This window comes from Scyliorhinus canicula, chromosome 16 (genome assembly GCF_902713615.1).
Source record: "Scyliorhinus canicula chromosome 16, sScyCan1.1, whole genome shotgun sequence".
In the NCBI taxonomy this organism is placed as follows: Eukaryota; Metazoa; Chordata; class Chondrichthyes; order Carcharhiniformes; family Scyliorhinidae; genus Scyliorhinus; species Scyliorhinus canicula.
The window spans coordinates 87,308,119-87,320,682 of record NC_052161.1 but is presented as its reverse complement, the minus strand read 5'-3'; the positions used below and the strand labels follow the sequence as shown (position 1 = coordinate 87,320,682).

Here is a 12,564-nt window from a genome sequence, read left to right as displayed (position 1 = left end):
GGGTGGGCAGGGGGACGAGGGATGGACCCGGTGGGGACGAATACGGGGGCGCCGGGGAAAAGGAGGGTGGGATCGGCACCCGAGGGAGCCAGGTCCCGGAGCGAGACTGTGTCCTGGCGGCCTTCGGGGTACTCCACGTAGGCATACTGGGGGTTCGCGTGGAGAAGGCGTACTTTGTCCACCAGGGGTTCCGCCTTGTGGTGCCGGACATGCCTACGGAGAAGGACTTGGCCCGGAGTCGTGAGCCAAGTCGGGAGCGACACTCCGGATGTAGACTTCCTAGGGAAGGCAAAAACACGTTCATGGGGTGTGCGGTTAGTTGCGGTGCACAGTAGCGACCGAATGGAATGGAGCGCGTCAGGGAGGACCTGCTGCCAGCGCGAGGCTGGGAGGTTCCTGGACCGTAGGGCCAGCTGGACGGCCCTCCATACCGTCCCGTTCTCCCTCTCTACCTGCCCGTTACCCCGGGGGTTGTAGCTGGTCGTCCTGCTGGAGGCGATACCCCTGCTGAGCAGGAACTGACGCAGCTCATCGCTCATGAATGAGGATCCCCTGTCACTGTGGATGTAGTCGGGGAAACAGAACAGAGCGAAAATTGAATCAAGGGACTTGATGACGGTGGCAGACGTGATATCCGGGCATGGGATGGCGAAGGGGAACCTAGAAAATTCATCGACCACACTGAGAATATATGTGTTGCGGTCGGTAGAGGGAAGGGGCCCTTTGAAATCCACGCTGAGGCGTTCAAAGGGGCGGGACGCTTTCACCAGGCATGCGCGATCTGGCCGGTAGAAGTGCGGCTTGCACTCGGCACAGACCTGGCAGTCTCTGGTGACTGTCCGTACTTCCTCGACGGAGTAGGGCAGATTGCGGGCTTTGATGAGGTGGTACAAACGAGTGACCCCCGGTGGCAAAGGCTCTCGTGCAAGGCACGGAGCTGGTTCACTTGTGCGCTGCTACATGTACCTCATGAGAGGGCGTCTGGGGGCTCGTTGAGCTTGCCAGGGCGACACAAGATCTCATAGTTATAGGTGGAGAGCTCGATTCTCCACCGCAAGATTTTGTCATTTTTGATCTTGCCCCACTGCGTGTTGTTGAACATGAAGGCTACCGACCGTTGGTCAGTGAGGAGAGTGAATCTCCTGCCGGCCAGGTAATGCCTCCAATGCCACACCGCTTCAACGATTGCCTGGGCCTCCTTTTCAACAGAGGAGTGTCGAACTTCGGAGGCGTGGAGGGTGCGGGAAAAGAATGCCACAGGTCTGCCTACCTGATTCAGCGTGGCGGCAAGTGCGACATCTAAAGCGTCACTCTCTACTTGGAAAGGCAGAGTCTCATCTAATGCGTGCATCCCGGCCTTGGCTATGTCAGATCGAATACGGGCGAAGGCCTGTTGTGCCTTGGCCGTGAGGGGAAAATGTGTGGACTGGATTAGTGGGCGGGCCTTGTCCGCGTATTGTGGGACCCACTTTGCGTAGTAAGAAAAGAACCCAAGGCAATGTTTGAGAGCCTTGGGGCAGTGGGGGAGGGGGAGCTCCATGAGGGGGCGCATGCGGTCGGTGTCGGGTCCGTTTTGGACTACGTAGCCGAGGATGGCGGAACACACACTTCCTGTTATACGTGAGGTTAAGGAGGGATGCAGTGTGGAGGAATTTAGCACGGTTGGCGTCATGGTCCTGCTGGTCATGGCCGCAGATGGTGACATTGTCTAAGTACGGAAAAGTGGCCCGCAGTCCGTACCGGTCAACCATTCGATCCATTTCTCGTTGAAATACCGAGACACCGTTTGTGACGCCGAAGGGATCCCTGAGGAATTGATACAGTCGACCGTCCACCTCGAAGGCAGTGTAGGCCGGTGGTGGGCAAGGGATGGGTTATGGCTAATCGGCAGGGGAGGGGGGCAGGGAGCCCTCTGATCCGGCTGATAACCTGGAATGTGAGGGGGCTGAACGGGCCGGTCAAACGGGCCCGGGTGTTTGCGCACCTGAAGGGACTGAAGGCGGATGTGGCCATGCTCCAAGAGACAAACCTGAAAGTGTCGGACCAGGTTCGGCTGAGGAAGGGATGGGTGGGCCAAGTATTCCACTCAGGGCTGGATGAGAAGAGTCGGGGGTGGCGATCCTGGTGGGGAAGAAGGTGTCGTTTGAGGCATTAAATGTGGTGGCTGACGGTGGCGGGAGGTATGTGATGGTGAGTGGCAAGCTGCAGGGGGAGCGGGTGGTGTTGGTGAATGTTTACGCCCCAAATTGGGACGATGCGGGGTTTATGCGGCGTATGTTGGGCCGCATTCCGGACCTGGAGGTGGGGGGCCTGATCATGGGGGGGGACTTCAACACGGTGCTGGGTCCCCCATTGGATCGATCCAAGTCCCAGACAGGTAGGAGGCCGGCGGCGGCTAAGGTGTTGAGGGGATTTATGGACCAGATGGGGGGGTGGATCCCTGGAGGTTTGCGAGGCCAAGGGCCAGGGAGTACTCGTTTTTCTCCCACGTACATAAGGCCTATTCGAGGATTGATTTCTTTGTCCTGAGCAGGGGGCTGGTTTCGAGGGTGGAGGATGTGGAATACTCTGCCATTGCCATTTCAGATCATGCCCCGCACTGGGTGGACCTCGGGCTGGGGGAGGAGAGGGACCAGCGTCCGCTCTGGCGCTTGGAGGTGAGGCTGCTGGCAGACAAGGAGGTGGCCGAGAGGGTTCGGGGGTGTATCGAGAGGTACCTTGAGGCCAACGACAACGGGGAGGTCTGAGTGGGGACGGTCTGGGAGGCATTGAAGGCGGTGACTAGAGGGGAATTGATCTCCATCCGAACCCATAGGGAGAGGGGGGAGCAGAGGGAGAGGGAGAGACTGATACGGGAGATGGTGAAGGTGGATAGGAGATATGCGGAGGCTCCGGAGGAGGGATTGCTGGGGTAGAGGCGTAGCCTTCAGGCCAGGTTCGACCTATTGACTACCAGAAAGGCGGAAGCTCAGTGGAGGAAAGCACAGGGGGCGGTGTATGAGTATGGAGAGAAGGCGAGCAGGATGCTGGCACACCAGCTCCGAAAGCGGGACGCGGCCAGGGAGATTGGGGGAGTGACGGATAAAGCTGGGAAGTTGGTGCGGAGGGGGGTAAATGTTAATGGGGTCTTCAGGGACTTCTATGGGGAACTGTACCGGTCGGAGCCCCCGGTGGAGGGGGGTGGAATGGGCCGCTTTTTGGACAAGCTGCGAAGGGTGGAGGAGGAGCAGGTGGAAGGACTGGGGGCGCCGATCTAGCTGGAGGATGTGGTTAAAGGGATAGGGAGCATACAGTCGGGGAAGGCGCCGGGGCCGGATGGGTTTCCGGCGGAATTTATAAAAGGTATTTGGACCTGTTGGGCCCCCTGTTGGTCCGGACCTTTAACGAGGCAAGGGAGGGGGGGGGGGGGCTTTGCCCCCAACTATGTCACGGGCGCTGATTTCCTTGATCCTGAAGCGGGACAAGGACCCCCTGCAGTGCGGGTCATATAGGCCGATTTCGCTGCTGAACGCCGATGCTAAGCTGCTGGCAAAGATCCTGGCCACAAGAATAGAGGATTGCGTGCCCGGGGTCATCCATGAGGACCAGACGGGGTTTGTGACGGGAAGGCAGTTGAATACGAACGTGCGAAGGCTCCTCAACGTTATTATGGTGCCGGCCGTGGAAGGGGAGGCGGAGTTTGGGCTTGGGAAGGGGTTTATCCGGTGGGTGAGGCTGCTCTACGTGGCCCCGATGGCGAGTTTAGCCACAAATAGGAGGAGGTCGGAGTACTTTCGGCTGTACCGGGGGACGAGACAGGGGTGCCCCCTGTCCCCCTTGCTCTTCGCGTTGGCAATTGAGCCCCTGGCCATGGCGTTGAGGGAGTCAGGGAACTGGAGGGGCATGGTGCGGGGTGGGGAGGAGCATCGAGTGTCGCTTTATGTGGACGACCTGTTGCTGTATGTGGCGGACCCGGTAGGGGGATGCCGGAGGTGATGAGGATTCTTAGTGAATTCGGGGGTTTCTCGGGGTATAAGTTGAACTTGGGCAAGAGTGAGGTGTTTGTGGTACATCCGGGGGATCAGGAGGAGGGGATCGGTAGGCTCCCACTGAAGCAGGCAGGGAAGAGCTTCAGGTACCTAGGGGTCCAGGTGGCTGGGAGTTGGGGGGCCCTGCACAAGCTCAATCTCACAAGGTTGGTGGAGCAGATGGAGGAGGAGTTTAAGAGGTGGGATATGTTACCGCTGTCACTGGTGGGGAGGGTGCAGTCCGTTCAGATGACGGTGCTCCCGAGGTTTTTGTTCCTGTTCCAGTGCCTTCCCATCCTTATCCCGAAGCCTTTTTTAGGAGGGTCAACAGGCGTATTACGGGATTTGTGTGGGCGCATGGGACTCCGAGGGTTAGAAGAGTGTTCCTGGAACGGGGCAGGGATGGGGGGGGCTGGCGTTGCCCAACCTCTGTGGGTACTATTGGGCTGCCAACGCAGCGATGGTGCGTAAGTGGGTAATGGACGAGGAAGGGGCAGCATGGAAGAGGATGGAGGTGGCGTCATGTGTGGGCATGAGCTTGGAGGCGCTGGTAACGGCGCCGTTGCCGCTCCCTCCAACGAGGTATACCACGAGCCCAGTGGTGGCGGCTACCCTCAAAATGTGGGGGCAATGGAGACGGCATAGGGGAGAAGTGGCGGGCTCGATGGAGGTACCGTTACGGGGGAACCAACGGTTTGTCCCAGGGAGCATTGATGGCGGATTTCTGGGCTGGCATAGGGTAGGAGTTAGGAGGTTGAGGGACCTGTTTGTGGAGGGGAGGTTCGTGAGCTTGGGGGAGTTAGAGGGGAAGTTTGGGCTCCCCCCGGGGAACATGTTTAGGTACATGCAGGTTAGGGCTTTTGCCAGGCGGCAGGTGGAGGGGTTCCCCTTGCTTCCCCCACGTAGGGTACGGGACAGGGTGCTCTCAGGGGTGTGGGTTGGAGGAGGAAGGATTTCGGACATATACCGGGTGATGCAGGAGGTAGACGAGGCCTCGGTGGAGGAACTGAAGGGTAAATGGGAAGAGGAGCTGGGTGAGGAGATTGAGGAGGGGACGTGGGCGGATGCCCTGGAGAGAGTGAATTCCTCCTCTTCCTGTGCGAGGCTTAGCCTCATACAGTTCAAGGTGCTGCATAGGGCCCACATGACTGGGTCGAGGATGAGTAGGTTTTTCGGGGGCAAAGACAGGTGTGCTAGGTGCTCGGGGAGCCCAGCGAACCACGCCCATATGTTTTCGGCGTGCCCAGCGTTGGGGGAGTTTTGGAAGGGGGTAGCAAGGATGGTGTCGAGGGTGGTGGGATCCAGGGTCGAGCCAGGCTGGGGACTCGCAATTTTTGGGGTTGCAGTGGAGCCGGGAGTGCAGGAGGCGAAAGAAGCCGGTGTGCTGGCCTTTGCGTCCCTAGTAGCCCGGTGGAAGATCTTGCTCCAATGGAAGGATGCGAGGCCCCCAAGCCTGGAGGCCTGGATCAATGATATGGCGGGGTTCATCATATTGGAGAAGGTGAAATTTGCCCTGAGGGGATCAGTACAAGGGTTCTTTAGGCGGTGGCAGCCTTTCCTGGACTTCCTGGCGGAACGGTAGGGAAATAGGCCGGCAGCAGCAGCAACCCGGGGGGGGGGGGGGGGGGGGGGTGTGGTTCGGTGGGAGGGAGAGCTGTGTACATGGGTTTGTGGGATATGGCGGGTGTTATTTCTTTCCCTTTTGTTGTTTGGGTGTTCTTTTGTTTATTGTTTTGTTTGTAGTTGCTTTTGAAGTTGGGTGGGTGTTGTTCTTTGGTTGCTACCGCGGTTGTTTTGTTAATATTGTTGTGATGTTTATATTTTGTAAAAATTTCAATAAAAATTATTTTGAAAAAAAAACTTACTTCAGAGCCAGCCTGTTACCTGTTGATGAACTCTCTGTGAACTGCAGGCTGACTCTGGACAAGGGTATTTATGCAGCAGCACAAGGGGGAGTCATGGGCGGAGCCAACGGTGGAGCCCTGTACAAGCGTTCTTGTTAGTTGAGGGGAGTAGCCCTTTGAAATCAATCGCGAGGCGTTCAAAGGGCCTCACGGTAGCATGGTGGTTAGCATCAATGCTTCACAGCTCCAGGGTCCCAGGTTCGATTCCTGGCTGGGTCACTGTCTGTGTGGAGTCTGCACGTCCTCCCCGTGTGTGCGTGGGTTTCCTCCGGGTGCTCCGGTTTCCTCCCACAGTCCAAAGATGTGCGGGTTAGGTGGATTGGCCATGTTAAATTGCCCGTAGTGTAAGGTTAATGGGGGGATTGTTGGGTTACGGGTATACGGGTTATGTGGGTTTAAGTAGGGTGATCATTGCTCGGCACAACATCGAGGGCCGAAGGGCCTGTACTGTTCTATTCTATTCTAAGCCTTGACCAGGTGGGCCCTGTCTGGTCTATAGAAGTGCGTTTTGCACTCCGCACAAATCGGGCAGTCCCTGGTGACCGCTTTTACCTCCTCGTTGGAGAAAGGCAGGTTTCGGGCCCTGATGTAGTGGGCGAGCCGGGTGACCCCCGGGTGGCAGAGGTCATTGTGGATGACTTTCAATCGGTCCATCTGCGCGCTGGCGCATGTCCCGTGGAATAGGGCATCCGGAGGCTCGTTGAGCTTCCCGGGTCGATATTTAATGTCATAATTGTAGGTGGAGAGTTCGATCCTCCACCTCAGAATTTTGTCGTTTTTAATTTTGCCCCTTTGCGAATTGTCAAACATGAAGGCAACCGATCGTTGGTCGGTGATGAGGGTGAACCTCCTACCTGCGAGGTAGCGCCTCCAGTAACGGATAGCCTCCACAATGGCTTGTGCTTCTTTCTCGACTGAGGAGTGTCGGAGTTCTGAAGCGGAGAGGGTACGGGAGAAAAATGCAACGGGCCTCCCTGCCTGATTTAACGTGGCTGCTAGAGCTACCTCTGAGGCGTCGCTCTCAACCTGAAATGGGGTGGATTCATCCACCGCCCGCATGGCCGCTTTGGCGATGTCCTCCTTGATGCCGTCGAAGGCCTGGCGTGCCTCAGCTGACAGGGGAAATCGTGTGGCCCTAAAGAGTGGGCGGGCTTTGTCCACATATTGAGGGACCCACTGGGCGTAGTAGGAGAAGAATCCCAAGCACCGTTTGAGGGCCTTGGGGCAATGGGGGAGGGGGAGTTCTAAGAGGGGGCGCATACGGTCCGGGTCTGGGCCCAGGACTCCATTTTCCACAACATAGCCGAGGATGGCTAATCTGGTTGTGCGGAAAACGCATTTCTCCTTGTTGTACGTGAGATTCAGTTTCTGGGCGGTTTGGAGAAATCGATGGAGGTTGGCGTCGTGGTCCTGCTGGTCATAGCCGCAGATGGTGACATTGTCCAAGTACGGAAACGTGGCCCGCAGCCCGTACTGGTCCACCATTCGGTCCATTGCTCGTTGGAACACCAAGACCCCATTAGTGACACCGAAAGGGACCCAGAGGAAATGGAAGAGGCGGCCATCGGCGTCGAATGCTGTATAGTGGCGGTCCTCCGGGCGGATTGGGAGCTGGTGGTATGCAGACTTCAGATCCACCGTGGAAAAGAGCCGGTACTGGGCGATCTGATTTACCACGTCTGCAATCCTGGGGAGGGGATACGCGTCGAGGAGCATAAATCTATTTATAGTCTGACTATAGTCGACAACCATGCGGAATTTTCCCCCGGTCTTAACGACCACCACCTGAGCTCTCCAGGGACTATTGCTGGCCTCTATAACCCCCTCACTGAGAAGCCTTCGGACCTCTGCTCTGATAAATACCCTATCCTGCAGGCTATACCGCCTGCTACGAGTGGCTACGGGTTTACAGTCCTTTGTGAGATTGGCAAAGAGAGGAGGGGGGGGCGATTCGCAGCGTAGCGAGGCTGCAGATCGTGAGTGGGGGCAGGGGCCCTCCAAAGCTGAGGGTGAGGCTCTTGAGGTTGTATTGGAAGTCTAGGCCTAATAAGAGTGGCGCGCAGAGTTCGGGCAAAACGTAGAGTTTGAATTTTGAGTAGCTAGCGCCTCGGATTGTGAGTGTCGTGGCGGTGCGCCCCTGGATCTGGACCGAGTGGGACCCTGAAGCGAGGGAGATAGTTTGCTGCGCGGGGAAAACGGGGAGCGAACAGCGTCTTACCAGGTCTGGATGTATGAAGCTCTCCGTGCTCCCGGAGTCGAAGAGGCATGGCGTTTTGTACCCGTTGATTTGGACCTCTGCCATCGAATTTCGCAGATGCTCCGGGCGTGATTGGTCCAGAGTGACTGCGCTGAGTTGCGGGTAGTCGGCGGCTCGATCAGCTGTGCTGGAGTGGCCCCGTGATGACTGCCCTCTGAGTTCATAGTCGTACTCTTCCAATGAGTTGTACGAGCGCGGAGATGCCGGTCGGGCCCGTGGATCGCACGTGGCGGGCGGCGAGGAAGGTGGTGTCCAAGATGGCGGCCCCATGGATCGCACGTGGCGGGAGGGGGCAGAGTCGGGGCATCGGCCGCAGCGTTTCGGGCCCCGCGGGCCTGGGGAGCGATTACTTCGTGCCGCCGGGGAGTTGGGAACTGGGGCCCTTTTTGCGTGGCACACTCTTGCATAATGGCCTTTTCGCCCGCAGCTGCTGCAGGTCGCGTTGCGGGCCGGGCAGTGCTGCCGCGGGTGCTGGTTCTGGCCGCAGAAATGGCAGGCTGGAGCAGCATAGTGGCTGGCTGGAGCAGCATAGTGGCTGGCTGGAGCAGCATAGTGGCTGGCTGGGGCAGCATGGTGGCTGGCTGGAGCAGCATAGTGGCTGGCTGGGGCAGCATGGTGGCTGGCTGGGGCAGCATAGTGGCTGGCTGGAGCAGCATAGTGGCTGGCTGGGGCAGCATGGTGGCTGGCTGGGGCAGCATGGTGGCTGGGCAGCCGCGTAGCACAGGCCTGGGGGAGTCGCTGGTCGGGGGCCCATGATTGGGTCGCGGGGTCCGCGGGGAACGAGTTAAGGCTGCGAAAGGAGACCTCCATCGTGGTCGCAGCTTCCATAGTCGTTTCTAAGTCTTGGGCCCCCTTTTCCAGCAGTCGTTGGCGCACATAGTTAGACCTGAGGCCCGCTACAAAAACATCACGCCAGCTCCCTATGTTCAGCCGCGGTAACCGCTTGGTAATTACAGTCATTGGACAAATTATTGAGTCCCCTTAAAAATTCGGCGAGTGATTCTGTAGGCCGCTGGCGGCGAGTCGTGAACACATGGCGTGCGTAAACTTCATTAATAGGCCTTACATAAATTTTATCGAGTATCGCTAGCGCCGCAGTATATGAACTGGCCGAGTTTAGTTGCGTAGAGATTCTGTGGCTCACCCTCGCGTGCACGAGACGTAGCTTCTGATCCTCTGTCGTTTCGGCTGTGCTCGCTTCTGCCAGGTAGGCCTTAAAGCACCGCAGCCAGTGGGAGAAGATATCTTTAGCCTCTGCATCCTGCGGGTCGAGTTCCAGGCGTCCAGGCTTGAGGGCCGATTCCATGATTGATCTTTACTGTTCTTAAGTTGATTAAATTGATGGAACCATCAATTCACCAGACACATGTTTCCGATATGAATCTAGGCTTTAATCAACTTACTTCAGAGCCAGCCTGTTACCTGTTGATGAACTCTCTGTGAACTGCAGGCTGGCTCTGGACAAGGGTATTTATGCAGCAGCACTAGGGGGAGGAGTCGTGGGCGGAGCCAAGGGTGGAGCCCTGAACAAGCTCCTGAACATTCCCGAGCTACTCCCCCTAGTGGTCGGTTAACGCTACTGCGCTTACAGTATACAGTGTGAATTTACCATGTTATATTCACCACACATTTGCATTGTGAAACCCGTGGGGCCTCGTTAAGTGGACCAATTCATGCTTTATAGCAGCAACGGCCTCACCCGGTCAGGTCGGGAAGCTGGCGGCAGTTCGCTACCACACTTCCAGACATTTTCATTAAATCGCTTCTCGGTCTGTCAGTCTCTCTCTTTCTCTCGGTCTGTCGGTCTCTCTCTCTCTTTCTCTCGTTCTGTCGGTCTCTCTCTCTCTTTCTCTCGTTCTGTCGGTCTCTCTCTCTCTTTCTCTCGGTCTGTCGGTCTCTCTCTCTCTTTCTCTCGTTCTGTCGGTCTCTCTCTCTCTTTCTCTCGGTCTGTCGGTCTCTCTCTCTTTCTCTCGTTCTGTCGTCTCTCTCTCTCTTTCTCTCGTTCTGTCGGTCTCTCTCTCTCTTTCTCTCTGTCTGTCGGTCTCTCTCTCTCTGTCTCTCGGTCTGTCGTTCTCTCTCTCTTTCTCGGTCTGTTGGTCTCTCTCTCTCTTTCTCGTTCTGTCGGTCTCTCTCTCTCTTTCTCTCGGTCTGTCAGTCTCTCTCTCTCTTTCTCTCGTTCTGTCGGTCTCTCTCTCTCTTTCTCTCGTGTCGGTCTCTCTCTTTTCTCGTTCTGTCGGTCTCTCTCTCTCTTTCTCTCGGTCTGGTGGCCTCTCTCTCTCTCTTTCCCTCGGTCTGTCGGTCTCTCTCTCTCTCTTTCTCTCGGTCTGTCGGTCTCTCTCTCTCTTTCTCTCGGTCTGTCGGTCTCTCTCTCTCTCTTTCTCTCGGTCTGTCAGTCTCTCTCTTTCTCTCGTTCTGTCGGTCTCTCTCTCTCTTTCTCTCGTGTCGGTCTCTCTCTCTCTTTCTCTCGTTCTGTCGGTCTCTCTCTCTCTTTCTCTCGGTCTGGCGGTCTCTCTCTCTCTCTTTCCCGTTCTGTCGGTCTCTCTCTCTCTGTCTCTCGGTCTGTCGGTCTCTCTCTCTTTCTCTCGGTCTGTCGGTCTCTCTCTCTTTCTCTCGGTCTGTCGGTCTCTCTCTCTCTTCTCTCGTTCTGTCGGTCTCTCTCTCTTTCTCTCGTCTGTCGGTCTCTCTCTCTCTTTCTCTCGTTGTGTCGGTCTCTCTCTCTCTCTTTCTCTCGGTCTGTCGGTCTCTCTCTCTCTCTTTCTCTCGGTCTGTCGGTCTCTCTCTCTCTTTCTCTCGGTCTGCGGTCTCTCTCTCTCTTTCTCTTCTGTCGGTCTCTCTCTCTCTCGGTCTGTCGGTCTCTCTCTCTCTTTCTCTCGTTCTGTCGTTCTCTCTCTCTCTGTCTCTCGGTCTGTCGGTCTCTCTCTCTGTCGGTCTCTCTCTCTCTCTTTCTCTCGTGTCGGTCTCTCTCTCTCTGTCTCTCTTTCTGTCGGTCTCTCTCTCTCTCGGTCTGTCAGTCTCTCTCTCTCTTACTCTCGTTCTGTCGGTCTCTCTCTTTCTCTCGGTCTGTCGGTCTCTCTCTCTTTCTCTCGTTGTGTCGGTCTCTCTCTCTCTCTTTCTCTCGGTCTGTCGGTCTCTCTCTCTCTTTCTCGGTCTGTCGGTCTCTCTCTCTCTTTCTCTCGGTCTGTCGGTCTCTCTCTCTCTCTTTCTCTCGTTCTGTCGGTCTCTCTTTCTCTCGGTCTGTCGGTCTCTCTCTCTCTTTCTCTCGGTCTGTCGTTCTCTCTCTCTCTCTGTCTCTCGGTCTGTCGGTCTCTCTCTCTCTGTCGGTCTCTCTCTCTCTCTTTCTCTCGTGTCGGTCTCTCTCTCTCTGTCTCTCTTTCTGTCGGTCTCTCTCTCTCTCTCGGTCTGTCAGTCTCTCTCTCTTACTCTCGTTCTGTCGGTCTCTCTCTCTCTGTCTTTCTCTCGGCCTGTCAGTCTCTCTCTCTCTTTCTCTCGGTCTGTCGGTCTCTCTCTCTCTTTCTCTCGGTCTGTCGGTCTCTCTCTCTCTCTTTCTCTCGGTCTGTCGGTCTCTCTCTCTCTCTCTCTCTTTCTGTCGGTCTCTCTCTCTTTCTCTCGGTCTGTCGGTCTCTCTCTCTCTTTCTCTCGGTCTGTCGGTCTCTCTCTCTCTTTCTCTCGGTCTGTCGGTCTCTCTCTCTCTTTCTCTCGGTGTCGGTCTCTCTCTCTCTTTCTCTCGGTCTGTCGGTCTCTCTCTCTTTCTCTCGTTCTGTCGGTCTCTCTCTCTCTTTTCTCTCGTTCTGTCGGTCTCTCTCTCTCTCTCTTTCTCTCGTTCTGTCGGTCTCTCTCTCTCTCTTTCTCTCGGTCTGTCGGTCTCTCTTTCTCTCGGTCTGTCGGTCTCTCTCTCTCTCTCGTTCTGTCGTCTCGGTCTCTCTTTCTCTCTGTCCTCTCTCTCTGTCTCTCTCTCTCTCTGTCTCTCTCTCTCTCTCTCTGTCTCTCTCTCTCTCTGTCTCTCTCTCCCTCTGTCTCTCTCTCTCTCTGTCTCTCTGTCTGTCTCTCTCTGTCACTCTTTCCTCCATTCTCTGTTGACACTCACCTGCACCTTTCCTGCGTTATTCTGATTTCAATCTGTTTTTTTCACCTGGCTGCGTTTAAGGATCTGAAATCGAACCAGTTTGGACCAGACTGAACTTCAGCTCCAGGAGAGAGAAGGAAAGAGAGAGGGAGAGAGACACACACACACAGAAAGAGAGAGGGAGAGAGACACAAACACAGAAATAGAGAGGGAGAGAGACACACACACACAGAAAGAGAGAGGGAGGGAGACCCACACACACAGAAAGAGAGAGGGAGAGAGACACACACACAGAAAGAGAGAGGGAGAGAGACACACACACACAGAAAGAGA

The 12,564-nt window shown here is 56.3% G+C and overlaps 1 protein-coding gene across 1 annotated transcript in view; it reads right to left on the bottom strand.

Annotated features, from left to right (window-relative positions):
* The window catches only part of LOC119951013 (amiloride-sensitive sodium channel subunit alpha-like), a 46,091-nt gene extending 33,813 nt beyond the window's left edge, over nucleotides 1–12,278 (bottom strand). The window contains exon 1 of the mRNA XM_038774046.1: nucleotides 12,253–12,278. The gene's annotated coding sequence lies outside the window, so the exon portion shown is untranslated. The remainder of the gene's footprint in view (nucleotides 1–12,252) is intronic.
* Nucleotides 12,279–12,564: the final 286 nt, after the last annotated feature.